Source organism: Lactuca sativa, chromosome 8 (genome assembly GCF_002870075.4).
Source record: "Lactuca sativa cultivar Salinas chromosome 8, Lsat_Salinas_v11, whole genome shotgun sequence".
Classification (NCBI taxonomy): domain Eukaryota; kingdom Viridiplantae; phylum Streptophyta; class Magnoliopsida; order Asterales; family Asteraceae; genus Lactuca; species Lactuca sativa.
In genome coordinates, this window is record NC_056630.2 from 337,162,670 (window position 1) to 337,180,627 (window position 17,958).

The following is a 17,958-nucleotide window of genomic DNA, read 5'->3' on the forward strand; positions in this document are numbered from 1 at the left end:
TGAATAATAGCCTTCATGACCTGGTATACACAAACCTTGTCTTCCCAATAAGGCTAACCCATTTATTCTAATTGTGAGCTACCTCACTCTCTTCTCACATGAGTTAAGAGTCTCCTGCTTGATCCTTATTTTCGCAGCAGAGGTACTATGTTTTCTTACACCATCCCCATTACTCTTCTCCATTACATTCATTTCATCAACGTAACCCTTGAGACTCTCAGAAATTACCACTGAGGTTTATGGTTACACAACATCTGTGTTTATGATCTCAGTTTCGTGTCACTACGAGCTGCGTGAAACCCAAAAGTCAACACCAATGAATTGATGGTGACCAATTAATTTGATCAAGTTTTCACCGATGCATTGACGAATGTACCCTCAAGGAATCTCAATTTTTCTTTTGCGTGATTCCAATGAAATTGTTACACACCATAACATTTCTTCCCAAGGAATCCAGTTTTAATTTTTTTTTATCTGAGATTTCATATTAATCCAAGCCACTATAAAATCAACTCCTACCTACTTGTTCAACATACTACACCGGTCTCACAAGTACTTTGTTCACTTTCATTCTTATATCAAGAATTGAATTGATGCATCAAAGCGAAACCACCCTTATTTAGCCTAATTAAAAGAAGCCTTTCAACATTTATTAATAAGTGTTTGATCGTAATTCAACGGGATTCCACACTAACACTTTGAGGTCTCTCTTGACTTTGAAGGAAGAGATTCGTGCCCGGGATCATCAGTTTCGTGTCATTATTGACATCACAAAATATCCTTAAAAGAGTTGCTTTATTTCTTTTTCTTTTACACTCTTTGCACGAAAATCTTTGATTTTCCCAAACTCCGTTACTAATTATTTTACAAGCTGGATTATTACTGGATGGTTACTAATGAAGTTGTGGTAAAAAATTAGCCACGTGGGTCATTAATTGAAAACAGCCGTTTAAAAGGGGAAAAGACAAAAAGTTGCTGACTCGGCGGGAGTTAAAAGGATAGAAATTCAAACGACGGTAAAAGGAGGGCGCGTGAATTTGAAACGACCGCGCTTTTTCTGACACTTAAAGGACGCGTGTGCGATATTGAAGCGTCATTAATCTGGCATTTGCAGCGCGTGTGGAAACGGAAACGATTTCTCTCTCTGAAACGGCGCTTGTTGGGTAGCGTGATCCTAGGAATCTGACACTATCTTTCCTACGTGATCATCGCATAGAAGATATGAAACGATTTTTCTCTCTCCAATCCATCACTATAAAAGGAAGTCTACAACACCATTTACTTTTTTACTGCTTTCGGATTTTCTAAAGAACAAAAACCTCCAAAGCGCTTCACTGTTCATCTTCTTCTCCAAACCTGCAACAATGGCTGAATCATCTTCTGTTCATGCAACCTCACAGATTCTTCCCATCCGACCCCAACAATGTCTTGTCATTGATCTTAACCCATTGGCGTATGATTCCTATATGTCGCCGGTCATAGAATGCCTCAAGTACTCCCAGCTTGCTCCTGCACTGTCAAGGATTGAAACGGTGCCAATGGTGGCCTTATCTCAGGTCTATGCGACGGCTTACTACGACAAGGCTGTCGACCGGGTATTTTTCCAGCTTGCAGAACACAAGACCTCTGTATCACGCCAACGGTTCTGCACTATGCTAGGGTTTGCCGTTGACCCTTCGCGAGTTCATCCAGAGACGATTCCGGTTGGGATGCTGTTTGGCATGTTTTACAACATGGGATATACAGAAGTTCTCTCCTCCGTCCCCAAGTTCAAAAAGTATTGCTTGCCGCCACTGTGGAATGGCTTATTTACAGTCCTATTCAAGGGTCTGTCAGAGAGGAGCTCAGGATCTGACGGTGCAAGTCGTCTTTTCCTTTCGATAATGTATGGGGTGTACAACGGGATAAACCTGGACTATGGGTTTGTCCTATGGCAACAGCTAATTCAGAGCCTCTCTTCTTCTTCCCGACACTCTGAGGTGTCATTGGCCCGATTCTGGATCTTGATCACACGATGGGCCATGGACAAGTTCAATGTTCCCACAGCCGATGGTGCATCGATGTCTTCTATTGGTACGTTTCATACCAAGAAGATCATCGTATCCGATGCATCAAAATTTTCTTTCATTGGCTCTATCCCGGAGTCGATGTATGCCAATGTGCCCGCTGATAGCAGACTGATCAGGACGATCAAGGAGTTTAGGCCAACTGGTCCGAGGGAATTGAGACCGGACATGCTGCGATCGATTCATGACGCTGATAAACCGGTGGCCAGGGGGAAAAAGGCAGACAAGGGCAAGCGAATGTCCAAAGATCCAAAGGGACCTTCTCCCAAGAAGCGAAAACAACCGAAGGCTGCTTCATCCCCACAGCCGAAAAGGAGGAAGACCCAACAGAAGCGAAAGCTCATCATTTCCTCATCTTCAAGCGAATCCGAAGGTGGGAGTTCGGACTCTGACGGATCACAAGGAGACGAAACTCCTCAACGAGGCAACACACCACCTCGGTCCCCAACCCCAGAGATGGAACTTCATCAATCCCCAGTTCCTTCACCTCCACCGACTATTCCTATTTCCATTCCCACCATAAACCCCACTATTCCCCCAACCTCTTTCCTTATACCACCACCCATTTTCGCCACATCAACCGAAACACCACCAGTTACCGAAACCCCACCTGTAACCGAACCACCACAAACCGAAACCCAAACTCAACCACCACCCGAAACTACCCCACCCCACACTCAAACTCAACATACCCCAACCACAACACCCCCAGCTTCTCCACCCCCTCCATCTCCAGAAAATGCCTCTGAGGGAGGCGATACTTATCTCGGCGGGGAACACATGAACTTTGATTCGGTCTACTATAGTCCGTTTCAAGTTCAGAGTGACGAGGAGGATGATGCTCCAGTGACAAAGAAGCATCTTCACGAGCTTCACGAGAAGGTTGATCAACTTCTCGCCTCCTCTTCCAACCAGCAGTCATCTTTATCTGAAGCTGCCCTTCAGAAGATCGTTGACGCCTTCTCCAGGGCTCAACATGATTCCGTAGCCTCAGCAACTGCTGCTATTGATGCCTCCACCCGAGCCTGTGAGGCAGCGACCGAAAAAAGTCGATAAACTATTCTCCGACGCTTCTGTCCTGCTGAAGTCTTTGCAGGAAAGCACCGACGCCACGAAGACGACTTTGGAACCAATTGTTCAACAATTGGCCAAGTTTGTCTCAACGGAGTTGCCTTCGTTCGCTACCCTCAGACAACATATTAGCGACGACAACTCGGCACTTCGTGCCTCCATCGACGCCCGCCTGGCGAAGCTACAAGAGGATCTTGCAGCTGAAAATTCTCTGATGGACGTCTTGGCGAGCAAAACTACTGCCCTCAAGGTCAAGAGCACGCAGCTTTCCAACTCCGAACAACAATTAGAAGCTCTTCGATCCGAAAGGGAGGTTATAAAGACGTGTGTTTCGGATGTCCACGCAGTATTATCAAACATCCTGGAAGCACACGACCCCATTCTAAACTACTTAGTGAGGCGCACCCTCGCTGAAAAACTCTCTCCGGCCATGGACCTTTTAAGCAAGATTGAAGGCCTACCGAGTTTCGTGTCCATTTCAAAACAAGGGGGAGATGAGAAGAAGGGATCGAAACCACCTCCTTCCTCCAAAGCTACTCACACAACCGAACCAATCCCAACTGGTCATGCCTCGGGTTCGGGTGTGAAGAACAAGGGCAAAAACATAGCTGAGGGAGGAGATGAAGAAGAAGATGAAGACAGGGAGACCATTGCTGACATGTTAAAAAGAAAGAACAGTCGCAATGCTGATAATGATGCCAGTCGTGTGGCGCGTGAAGCTGAAGAAGCCGAACGAAAGCAAAAAGAAGCCCACGATCTCCTTGAGAGCCGAAAGCTGCTCTTCCCTGCCTGGACCAGGGATCGTTTGATAAAAGAGGCCATAGAGACTCCTAGCATACTATGGCTCGAGCCGGTGATATCATTCGACTGCAACAACTCTATCGATTCGCAGTTTGACATGTCGCTGACTCGAAAGGCGTTTATCTTCCACGCCTTCTCTAACATTTTTGAAGTCCCGCATCCGAACGATGAGCTTGACAGGGAGCTTATTGACTTCTATCTGGAGGCCGCTCGCCCACAATACCTCACCTGGAGCGCCCAGAAGATTGTTAATGTTCGGGTGCTGAAGCCTTATGCCGTGGGGAGATTCACAAATGTTAAGTTCAAGCTCATCCGAGGATCTGCAAGAACTGCCCACATCATCTCCCTGGCGGATCTGCCGAATCTAAATCCTCATGATTGGATTGTCCTGTACAATATCCTGCTGACAGATGAAACCGAATATGGTCCCATCATAGACCATGTCAAAAGGATGTTGGCCTGCTACATCATGGAGGTTGCCCTAATGGATCAGGAGGTCGCCACAGTCTTCAAGAAGAAACCGAAGGTAGCTCTTGTGGGATCGGCCAGTGATCTCAACCAAATGAAAATGGGCAAGATTGATCCGAGGCGTAACTCAGTCATGTTCACTAGAGCTGAAGGACAGAAATGTCTCTTCGCTTTAGCTGACAAGCACCTTTACACCACAACTTGCTTGGAGCACATCTTATCAATTATCAAGCGGTGTAAGGAGAATTCGGCTGATGACATCAAGTACTTCGATGATATGATCAATTGGTACATCCGGTTTAGATAGACCATCCTCTCCATAACCAAGTGTCTGTTTAGCACCATGAAAAAGAAGGTACCTACTTCAGCTGCTGGCCCAAGTAACAAGTGAAGGTCTCGCTCCAAATTGACGCAAAGGGGGAGATTGTTGGGCTGAAGATTATTTTGATGTTGCGTCTTTTGGGCTCGTTAGTTTAGCCTTGTATTCTCCGGTTTGGGCCTGTCCAACCGAGAGTCTTTTATGTATTGTATATAAGTTAAATGCTTGCATGCATATTAGGTTAAGATTGCTGAGATAATCGACATAACGATTCATCAAGAGTACAACATTTTTCTTTAATCGTTCTTGTAATCTTCTAATCCTCTATAGTTGATGTTCTTAATCGAGCTCTTCTGAGGATTTTATTTAATCATTCGACACGTTTGATTCAAGCTGTTTTGCTCTTATTATTGCGTTCTTATTATTTTACACTCATAGACTTGTTCAAGATCTAATCGATCTTCATAGATTAAAAGTTGTTTTAATCCCATCAACTTCCGAACAAGAGTTACTTCTTTTCAGAACATGTCAATACGGTCCTTTCCGACAACTTACATCATACTTCCAACTGTCCCCGAGCAACCAATCTTTGGCGAACCTCAGATTTGTCCTCGACAATTGCTTAATCACTTTAGTCATATCCAGTTCTAGACTTTGCCCTTCTCAATGCCTTAAGCATTTGGAAAATTTAGAAAAGATGAATATTATAGCACATGCAATCGATCCTATATCCGAAGCATATGGGACACGATTCATGATGTCTGACATAAAGACATGATACTAGACCAGTCTTTTGCTACAATATATTTTTTTATTTTCCATGTTTTCAAAATTTAACTATGAAGAGGGATGCCGTAATTATAATCAAATTTTGAAAACGCAATATATATATATATATATATATATATATATATATATATATATATATATATATATATATATATATATATATATATATATAGAATTTCTTCAATTTGAACCATTCCAACATACAAGTTGAACCATTCCAACATAAAATTCATATATATATTCTTGACTACAGATGATTAAAATCTCAATCTAAGCTTTAGAATTGAAATGAAGTATAATTTCCTCTCCCTTAATTATAGCAAAACAACTTTTCAACCCCTTCAACTTCATGAATTGAAACTTTGTTTTCTATAATTAACATTTCTAACTTGAAACACTAAACGTAATAATCATGCTCCCACTAACATGATGATTATCAGCATAACACTTATGCTCCCACTAGCTCTGACATATTTCCAGAAATCTGCTGGACTTCTGAAATTTAGATTCATACACCCTTTCTTAGATAGCTCACATGTGTGTCTAAACAATTTTCAGAACTATGAAAAAGGGATACCGTAATCATAGTCTTAATTGTTTAGACGGTTGCCATTTCTCACAAGTCCATGTTAGTGTGCTGGTGAACCACACGCGCTCCACTAACGACTTTTGAAAATGCAAATAACACAATTGATATCTACGTAAAATCTACTTAGTGAAAGCGTTTCCTCACCATCATTTTCATTAATCGGAGAGAAACCTTATGACACTTAGATTTTATAGTGTATGAGTTCCTATCCATGTGAATTTGTCAAAACCATAATCACAAGATAAGATTAGTGATAAATTCATCCTTACATGGATTAAACTTGTTCAATCTTAGTTTCTTGTCACCTTGATAGCACAAGGCCCACCAATGCTTCCAAGTTGAACTCTGATAACTCACATGCAAATTCAACTTATTTGAAGTAGGTACAGAAATAAGAATTATGTCAACACGATAGGTTGCAAACCTTAAGTTGTGTGCTAGTGATAAATTACAGGTTTTACTCTTGATTAAATCTTGAAACTTTTTCAGGATCTTTAAGGCTCCCACTGTACCCTTGACATATAAGTTTCCCCAGTCAAGAACCATTCCTTGACAAAACAAATATTCAAGGGATAGTGCGGATTCTTATCAAGACTAACACTTCACACAATTGGTCTTAGTTGGTCTTTGTCTCATCCAAGACATCACAACTTACCAATCTTAAATGTACAAGAGTAGAAAACATTTTACTCTTACATTTGACTAGTGTTAATAAATCTTCCTTTATGTCACTCAAGGTTATAATCTTGGAGTATGACTCTAAGAATTGTTTTGGAACGAAGTATGACTCATCTCCTCGATCTTAACCAATCCAACAATTCATGACCTCTCTTCTTAGCCATAACAATGCACTAAGACGTCCTTAGAGTATGAATTTGTGATATGGTTTCATAATCGTTAAGATGATCATGAAATACGATACTAAAGTACTCTCCCATCCTTTTAGATTTGAGAAACTTTTATCTTTCTGCCTAATTTGATTCTTCTCATTTGTTTTGTCATACATTGTAACCTTTCCAATGTTACAGAATTATACTTAACCTCATAAGTATAATGATATTTACTAATCTTTAGTAAATCATGACAAATCAATCTTTGTGGTGGACCTTGACCAGCGCACACCCAGTGTACCTAATTCCTTAGTCCTTCAATTGACTCACATATACATGTGATCAAAGAATTAGTCTTAATTTTCAAAGATGAAAATTCTCATTCATCATACAATACAACTTGTATGATTCCAAGTTTCTATCCAATTGAAACTTGGGTGATGAAAAACTTTCTTTATTTGGTAAATTCAGACACTACCACAAATGAAAGAATCAAATCCACTTTCCAATATTGCTATTACTAGAAACATATAAGCAACAATTTCCACAGATGCCATTGTAAGGATATTTTTAAAATAAATAAAATTAAAACCTTTTTTTTTAACTTTGCGGAAAAACTTATCCTTACAATCCACATGAAAACCTTGTTGTTATCTATTCATAAGCAATATATTATAACTCTTAAGCAACAGCTCAAAATTTTGATTACCGAACCATGCGATCGGAACCCACCTTCGCAATCAGAATCAACATATACTTACTTTAAGCTTCCTATTTGATTCTTAAAACATCAGCATGTGACCCATTCACATTATGTAATAAGAATCTCCAAATAGGAACTTAATAGAGTTAGATAGTGGACTTTACCCGAAGTAGAGTTAAACTTTTTGACTTGATCAATCTTATGATCTTTCAGGTAAATAGGGCAGCTTCGCAACCAATGCCCCTTCCTTTGGCAACAAAACACATGGACCCTTTGGTAATGGCACATGAGACTATCTCAGACTTAGCCTTTCTCTTTACCATTTGGTCAACCGAGTTGACTATGGCCGATCCCTTTCCATTGGGAAGAGAAATCCTTTTCTAGATATCCAATGCTACCATTGTCAATGTCCATTTAAGACTTGGGAAGTTGTTCTTTTAATCAAATTTGCTTTACTGGTGTTCCAAATCATTGCTGATTCCACAACACCAAGCAAATAGATAACATCATTAAGGGTCATGTCATAGTCTGTCTCATAGTAGTCCCAAAGAGACTCACTATGTTACTAAGAAAGTGATTGAACATCCAACCTTCACGAGACTTTGACACCCAACTCTCCCGGCTTGTCAATATGTGACTTTATCTCCAAGATGTGAGCACACATAGACTATGCTTGCCAATAGGGATTGAGTGACTTTAAACTTTTCAAGAACTTGTGGGTGAGGGAGAATAATTGGAGGAGGTGGAGGAAGTGAAGCATGATGTTGAGGGACACCATCTTCAAGAGATTTGGGAAGATCATAGTTGTCTGAACCAGACATCTATAATGGGAGAAAATCAAGTTAGTTGATTCAAAGTCCTTAATATAACACCCAATATGAAATATTAAGGCTAGGACCCAACACAATATTTTATAATTTGGAAGAGGGATGCCGTAATCCAAGCTATAAAATATTTGAAGGTAGGCGAATGACGATTCACCAATTTCCACCATGAAAAACGAAATAATTTATTAGGTTTTAATTGGATTTGAAATTCCTAGATCTTTTGAGATTCATTGAACTTTTCAATGACATGTTTCAATCTCGAGTGTGCCCTTTCAAATTTTGTGACTGGGATGCCGAGGATCACAAAACAAGGTGTGAATAACCATACCAATTCACTTGGTACCCTTAATATTATCACCCAATCAATGTGCCGGTTAACCACACACGCTCCATTGATCTATGACAAACATTAAGTCACCCTTCGTGATCCTTACTAGTCCAAGTTAGTGTGCCGGTTAACCACACACGCTCCACCAACGACTTGGTAAGGTACAAAGTGTGAATTCCATGGGCTAGCACCAAATTCACATTTTTCCTAAAGTAACTAAGATTGGGAATTAAATAAAAATATTTAGTTACTTTATAATAATCATTATACTTTTAATGAGGATTTAAAGTCATTGTCCTACCCGTTCGGCTAACGACCCTCCACCGATCAAGCAAGCGGTGGGTGAGAGTGGACACCCATTAAGTCGCCATTTTATAGGCAACAACCTTATACCCACCTTATAGATCGGCTTCGTGAATGAGGCCTACTAACGGTAAAACGACTTGTTCTTATACATATATATAATAATTAACCATTAATCTTATAAATAGTATAAGGGTAGAATTTTAACTTTTAAAACTTCTAGGGTATGGAATTAAAGTTTGTGTGAGACTTTACAAATTCCAAAACTTGAGGGCAAGTTTTGAACAATTCATAAACTTTTGGATATTCATAACTTATGAGTTTTAATTAAGTGTTTTAAAGCTTTTAATGAAGAGTCTCTTGGAAATCCATAACTTGAGGACAAGTTATGAAGTCCATAAAAGCATTTATGGGAAAAACTCTTCAAGAAAATGTAACCTACAACTTCTTAAAAACATTTAAAAGAAAAACTTTTGGAATTCCATAACTTGAGGACAAATTAAGAATTCCATTAAAACACATTAAGATCAAGAATTAACTAACAAACAATTTGCAAATAATTCCTATGATCTAACAAAACTCATATGAACATGAACATCCACTATCCAAAACTTTTCATTTCATAACTTATGAATTAAAGGTTCATAACAATGAAGACTCTTCATTTTATGTAACTTATGTGTTTAATGTCTGTTAAAGAAAAGTGACCTTTGGATATCCATAACTTGAGGACAAATTATGGACTCCATTAAAACACATAAATGATCAAGAATTAATCCTAAACAATTCAGCAAATAATTCCTATCATCTTCTAAATTCATAAGAACATGAACATGATCATCAAAATTTCAAGAATTATATGAACACATAAAATCATGGAATTTTGATATATGCTATTGTAAATGGATTAGAATAACCATTACACCAACTAAAACAAGTTTTAAAACACCAGAACAGTTTAGGGTAATATTTCTAGTCCATTTCCAGCAGCAAAAGTCAAAATTCTGTTTTTATTTTTTATTTTTTTTATTTTGCATCAAGTATCAAACAAGCAAGCCTAGGCTCTGATACCACTGTTGGGTTTTGAGCAATCTAACACTTCCTAAGTGTGCATGCAACCCTAATAAACCTTGGATCTATGTTTGTCTAAATACATGCAAAATAATAATTTTTCCAAGGTTCATAACCTATCTAACATGGCATGGGGTACTTTTAAACATAAAAGAATTAGATGAGATTACATACCTTTTGATGATGAGTTCAATTCCTAAGGAGTTTGAGGGCCAAGCACCAATAGTGTGAATGCCTCAAATGGAATCACAAATCACCACAAACTCTTGGAAAACTTTAGAGAGAGTGTATACACACACATAAAATCGGTCACACACAAAACACACACACTAGTCACACTAGTGGCCATTTCATGCAACATAAGCATGCTTATATAGTGTATATGATTAGGGTGAAACCCTAATAACCCATGACCTTTCCTTTTCCAAGGATCCATGGGTTAAAAGCTCCATGGATGATCCATGGACTTCCATATAAGCCTAGCCCATTATTTAATTAGTCTTCCTTTTAATCTCTTAATTAATTCATAATTAATTTAAGACTAAGACTAATTAAATAACATGACTTCATATTAATATATTATAACTCATAGTATATTAATAATCATATGTGTATAACTCTCATAAAATTATCCATAAATAGTTTGGAAGAAATGCAACCCAAATGGACCATGCCGGGTCGGGTCAAGTATATACCAAATAAGTTATGGACTTAGACACCTTATCCAACACAACGTCCTGAGCATCAACAGAAGTTCGTACTGTCTTGTTGTGATTGATGATTTTTCTAGATTTACATGGGTCTTCTTCTATTGCTGATCTGATAAAGAAGTTTGTGGTGATGATTGAGAAGCAGACTAACAATCAAGTGAAGGCGATTCGCACTGATAATGGAACTGAATTCAAGAATTCGGTTCTTAATCATTTTTGCGCAGAAAAGGGGATAGTGCATCAATATAGTTCTGCTCACACGCCTCAACAAAACGGTGTTGCTGAACGAAGTAACAAAACATTGAAAGAAGCTGCAAGGACTATGCTTTGTGACTCCAAGCTACCTGTCTTCTTTTGGGTCGATGCGATTAACATTGCTTGCTATGTGCAGAATCGTGTTCTAATCAACAAAGCATAGATGAAGACACCATATGAGATTCTTTATGGACACAAGCCTTCCATAAGCCATTTCCATGTATTTGGCTATCCTTGCACCCTTCTTCACTTAGATTCCAACCCTAAATTCAATGCCAAAGCTGATGACTATTACTTTGTGGGGTATGCTACGCGCACTGCATATAGGGCCTACAACAAAAGGCCTAAGCATATTACTGAATCTTATGACGTGCGCTGGCTTGAGGAGAATGAAACTGATGCTAGAGTGGGTCCCGACTGGTTATTTGATTACACATCCTTAGTCAGATCTCTAAATGTGTCTTCGAATAATTCAAGTGGATCTTCCTCCGGTTTAAAGAATGTTCCTGTGATTGAAGACGAAGATGAAGAGGTTGTTTATAGACCCCCAACGATTGAAAGGGAATCCTCTGCTCCACTTGAAGGGGAGCTCTCTGCTCAATCTGAGGGGGATTCATCTATACAACCGACTAGTCCAGTATCTGAGATCCCAACTGAAACTCTTAATGTTGATGCTACACCTCTAACACCCATCGAAAGAGAGTTCATGTCTAGAGATGCTTCCGCTGTCAATACAACATTTATGGAACTCCTCTTTCATGAAGCAATTGCAAATGAATTTGTAGCAGAGTCTTCTAATCGGACTCAACCAGCAGATGATGGAGGTTTCAATATTCACACTCTTCCTGTTTCTATCAATGAGATCAGCCAAGACATACCTTCCCGAATTCAGCGCAATCATCCGATCGAAAATGTCATTGGCCGGCTGGGTGATGGAGTCAAAACCAGAAGTCAGAGTGGAGACGTTAATCAATGTCTTTACTCTTGCTTTATATCTCAAGTTGAGCCCAAAAATATTGAAATGGCTCTAAATGATCCAGCTGGGTAGATGATGGGTTCTAGCCATAAGAACTTTCCTATGTGCGCATGCAAAACCCTAATGCTTGGATCTAGGCTTTCTAATTAAACATGCTTTGAATCCAAGACTTCTAATGACTATTTAGGTGTGTGACATCCCCAAAATCACGGCCAGAAAAGACCGATTTTGTTTATGCTTTATAAAAATCAGAGTACTTCATTTTATAAAAAGGTTGCGGAATTTGTTCCCAGAAAAACATGATAAATACGTTATTAAAACATTTTCGAAGAAACGTATTTATTTCGTTTTAAAATGTTTGAGATGTCATCGTTAATACCGAAACATAAGCATAAACAGACTTACAATGATTTACACTAGTGATCTACATCTCTTTTAAATCTCTCAGTGTAATGTCACTTCACTTCGTCACCTGTGATATACATAAACTGAGTGGGTCAGGTTGGGAAACCTGGTGAGTACATAGGGTTTTCAACCCACAATAATATAATTATTATGTTCAATCAAACAATCAACCTAATTACCCATCCCCATTATCTTCTTTACTCTTTAAGGATTTAACCTAAGAGTCATCTATCCTGCATTCGTTTATTCCGAAGTCCCTTACTTCCAGGGTCATGGGACTGGCACTAAATCCATAGCTGCCAATATTCGTTCATAAAGCACTAATTCCATAGCTGCTATAGTCTATTCATCGGGTACTAAATCCATAGCTACCAGTCTTTATCTAATAGGTACTAAGTCCATAGCTACCAATGTTCAACAGGTACTAAGTCCATAGCTACCAATTCCTACAGGTACTAAATCCATAGCTACCAACGTCTAAAAGGTACTAAGTCCATAGCTACCGGTGTTTGTCCCATAGGCACTAAGTCTGTAGCTGGCAATGTATACTCACGTCATCTTCTATCTCTCATCATTCATCTACCCATCTCATACCCAACATTTTCGTATATATAAAATACGTATACAGTTTAAGTCCTTTAAAACATGTATAAAACGTTCAACCAGCATAGACAGCAAGTATTCAGATAATGTGCACACATAGCACGTAGTTTATATAAAATACTTCATATCTATGTGTAAGATGAAAGTAACTATGCACTCACCTGAGAAGGTGGTGACTCGGTACTCGGACAGCGCTTCGAAACCTAATATTATCACCACTAGATTTTAGTCTAATATTACCGTCACTAATTATTAGTCTTATTATTATTATTATTATATAAGCGTTTAAACAATACTTTCCAACTACTATGTACAGACAGGGGCCAGACATAAAACACCGGAGGGCAGGACCATTTTGGCGTATAGCACTTCTGAAATCCAACAACCCTATGCGGCCCTTTAAACCAGATTCCCCGTACCGCGAATAGTTAAAAGATATTATAACGACACTTATATAAGTCATAATAATAGCTCAAATATTTATTATAAATTTATAATAACAATACTAATTTTAAATATAAACTATATTTAAAATAGGGTAAGAATAACTTACTTTCAAGGGGATTTTAGCTAAGAGTCGGGCTCTGCAGGGGCAGAACTTCGTCGCTGAATCTTTCTAAGAAAGATTCGTGCAGCGCTTCAGCGCTCACCTTACTATACTAAAACTACAGAAAGAGAAGTCGAATCACGAGGGACCGAAATGCTCGGGGGATAAGGAGAGAAATACTCTTGAATCAAGAGAATGGTGCAAGAAATATGAGAGCCCAAGGCTCTTATTTATACTAATTGAATTTTCAAAAACTACCCTCCATAATTACTTAATGACCTTTTAGTTATATAAACAACTAAACACCCCTCTATAATACTATTTTAAATGGATTTAATGATATTTGTACTAAACTAATGTCGAAAGAACTCAACATTAGTCTTATAATGACCGCATCGTCGATACCTTTCTAATGATATATACATATGTATATATATGTGTAGGTATACATGATTTATACTTTATTTTAATACGTAAATATGCTATTATAATTTGTAACTCGTTCATACGAACTCCGTTTTTGACGTTCTTTATATCCACGCGTAGGTGGAGACGTACTCTACAACTTTCGTTTAGACTCCGTCGGCTAATTTTGACTTTATTTTTAAAGTTATATTTTTAACAGGCCGGGACAGGATTGGTCCGTTAAAATCTCATAACTTCTTTATCCGATGTCCATTTTCGTCTGTCTTTTTATCGTTACGCTACTAATAACGAGATCTTCGATTCTTGTTTAGGTTGTGTCGGCTAAAAATCAATCAATCTAAAACTCGAATTTCGGGCTGTACACCGCTAATCCGAAACTTCGAAAAATCATAACTTCTTCATACGAAGTCAGATTTGGGCGTTCTTTTTATCGATGTTCTTAGTTTAACATATTCTACGACTTTCGTTTAGAGCGCTAAGTCTAAATCTCTCTCTATCATAAATTTACTATTTACGCTTCCCGGCGCCGTGCCGGTTCCGACGCGAAACTTCGACGGGTCATAACTTCTTCGTTATAACTCGGATTTCGGCGTTCTTTATATGTACGGAAACCTTGTGACATATTCTACAACTTGGTTAAGATTATTTATTCTAAATAATCTTTTTGTCGAAAAGTTGTTTTTTGACCCCTATTGCCTTTAAATTGACTAGCCCGGATTTGCGGGTGTTACAATTATCTCCCCCTTAGGATGATTACGTCCCGGAATCATCAACGAAAAAGGGCTCGTATAATGACTCCATACGTCATCTCTTCATCCTAGGTAATAATTTTAACTTCTATATTCCTTCAAGTCTATCTCTTAGACTCATTGACTGTAAGCAGTACTCGATCGTGCACCTGTTCTCTACCTCAGGCTAGACTTCAAATTATGACCTATCATCATGTGATGCACGTTTAGACTTAGGTCTCTTAGAGTTAAATTCTAAAACGGACTATGCCTTCCTTCATGTTCTAATGTGATATAATCACACTTTAACATTAGGCATTTCTAGCCACCAACTTCTTTAACAACGAACGCGATACTTCTATTGATCGCTTTGATTTCAACCGTTTGGTTTAAGTCGGACGCTACATCAAACTTGGTCCTCTGAACCACGCAACATACTCATCGTAGTCGGACTCAATTCGATATGACCACTAGGGTCGGAATATCAACAATCTTCTTAGTCATTACCGAAACGATGGCAACAACACACTTGAATAAAACGAAATCAATTACTAGCTTCTTGGTAACCTTGTGACTTTCCCTGATCCAAGTGTGAGTCCTGTGCTTCCGGTAGTATAGGCCTCTACTACCATTCACACCTACTCATACTCGTCCCAAGTATTGTCTCGCAGTTTCCCAAGTCACCATGCAGCAAATCATACAATCATTCAACACACCAGATAACAAAACGAAGGTTTTATATTAATTCTTGAAACGATTACATAGGTGTTCGAGTTCACCCTAGACTATGCCTCTACTAGGCTACATCATACGAAACTATGGCTACTGCATAATCCGATCTTCGGGTAAGAAGTCCTCATTCTTGATTCCTCGCATGGTTCTCTGCTTCGTCGAGGATCATGTGAAATGCCCTTGGCCTTGGTGGCGTTTCTGGTCTTGCTGCTTTATTTTTCCTTGGGCAGTCTCTGGACATGTGCCCCTTGCCTCCACACCCGTAGCATACTTTGTCATTATGTGTGCAGTCTTTGGAATAGTGACCCGTCCTCCCACACTTGTAACAAGTCACTTCTTCGTTGCACTTCCCACCATGCTTCTTCTTGCATTTATCACACCATCTTGTTTCACCTCCATCTGCTCCTCCGAGTTTTGAGAATTTGCTTTCCTTGTTCGACCTCGAAGATCCCTCAAATTTTCGCTTCTCTCCTGCCTTATCTTTTTTCTAGACCCTTTTCTCTTATCTGGGCCTCTACGTTCTTAGCTGCCCTAATAGCTGCTTTTAAGGTAGTTGCCATTTTGACCATTGGACCAAAGTCAGTGGGTAGTCCGTTAGCAAACCTATCAATCTTGGAGAGTTCAGTAGGCACCAAGTAGGGAAATAGCTTCATCCTCTCGGTAAATGCGGTGGCATACTCATCAACACTCATCTTCCCTTTCTTCAGGTTCTGAAACTCGTTGTTTAGGTCTATCAGATCTACCTCCGAGCAGTACTGCATTTTCAACTGTTCCAAAAACTCTTCCCACGACATCCTTAAGGCTTCTCCTCGTGGCATCGTATCTGCCAATAGCTTCCACCAGCTCAAGACTCCAGTTTTCAGCTGTCTTACTGCAAAGACAGTCTTCTGTTTCTAATTACAGCTGCAGCTCTCAAACACCATCTCCATCTCAGAGATCCAATCCATAATCTCAACCGGCTTTGGGCTTCCTGAGAGGCTTGGTGGTTTCGCACCCAAGAAGTTCTTGTACATCCACCCATCCTTGTTGTTTCTCCCTTCTGGGCCATCCCTTTGCTCACCTTGAGTCCCAACTTGACTCACTTGGCGGCTGTAGTTCCCTTCCTTAGATTGCTCGGGAATCAGTTCGGGTTGCTCAATGGGCATAGTAGGTTCGTCCCTATTCAACATCCGTCTCATTTCTTCCCTTTGTTCAGCCAACATAGCCCGAATCATGGCTAGAACTCCAGCCATGGTGACTTGCTCAGGCGCAACTTCTTCTACAACAGGTATTTGCTGAACCACTGGGGGTTGGTTCCTGTTCCCATTTGCGTTTACGTTTCCGCTACGGGTCCTTACCATCTCGATCTATACACCGAATAAGGTGAATTTAGACCTTTACTTGATGTTTAAATCATCCTTATTGCTCCGAAACATTTACATGCTAGTTCTAATACCGTAGTCGTACGTTTAGAATCCTAAACACATAAGGTTTCCAGATCCGGTCGGCAACAGACCATAGATCCGAACAATTAACAACATATCATGCACAAAGCATTTAGAACATAAAAGCATTTTAGGCACAATTCCTAAAATAAGCTAGTGCTCACACCTCACAATCATCGCTTAGCATTCTAAGTTTAAGTCTAGAAATAAATCCATATTCCTAGTTCGCTTAAACTAATGCTCTGATACCAACTGTGACATCCCCAAAATCACGGCCAGAAAAGACCGATTTTGTTTATGCTTTATAAAAATCAGAGTACTTCATTTTATAAAAAGGTTGCGGAATTTGTTCCCAGAAAAACATGATAAATACGTTATTAAAACATTTTCGAAGAAACGTATTTATTTCGTTTTAAAATGTTTGGGATGTCATCGTTAATACCGAAACATAAGCATAAATAGACTTACAATGATTTACACTAGTGATCTACATCTCTTTTAAATCTCTCAGTGTAATGTCACTTCACTTCGTCACCTGTGATATACATAAACTGAGTGGGTCAGGTTGGGAAACCTGGTGAGTACATAGGGTTTTCAACCCACAATAATATAATTATTATGTTCAATCAAACAATCAACCCAATTACCCATCCCCATTATCTTCTTTACTCTTTAAGGATTTAACCTAAGAGTCATCTATCCTGCATTCGTTTATTCCGAAGTCCCTTACTTCCAGGGTCATGGGACTGGCACTAAATCCATAGCTGCCAATATTCGTTCATAAAGCACTAATTCCATAGCTGCTATAGTCTATTCATCGGGTACTAAATCCATAGCTACCAGTCTTTATCTAATAGGTACTAAGTCCATAGCTACCAATGTTCAACAGGTACTAAGTCCATAGCTACCAATTCCTACAGGTACTAAATCCATAGCTACCAACGTCTAAAAGGTACTAAGTCCATAGCTACCGGTGTTTGTCCCATA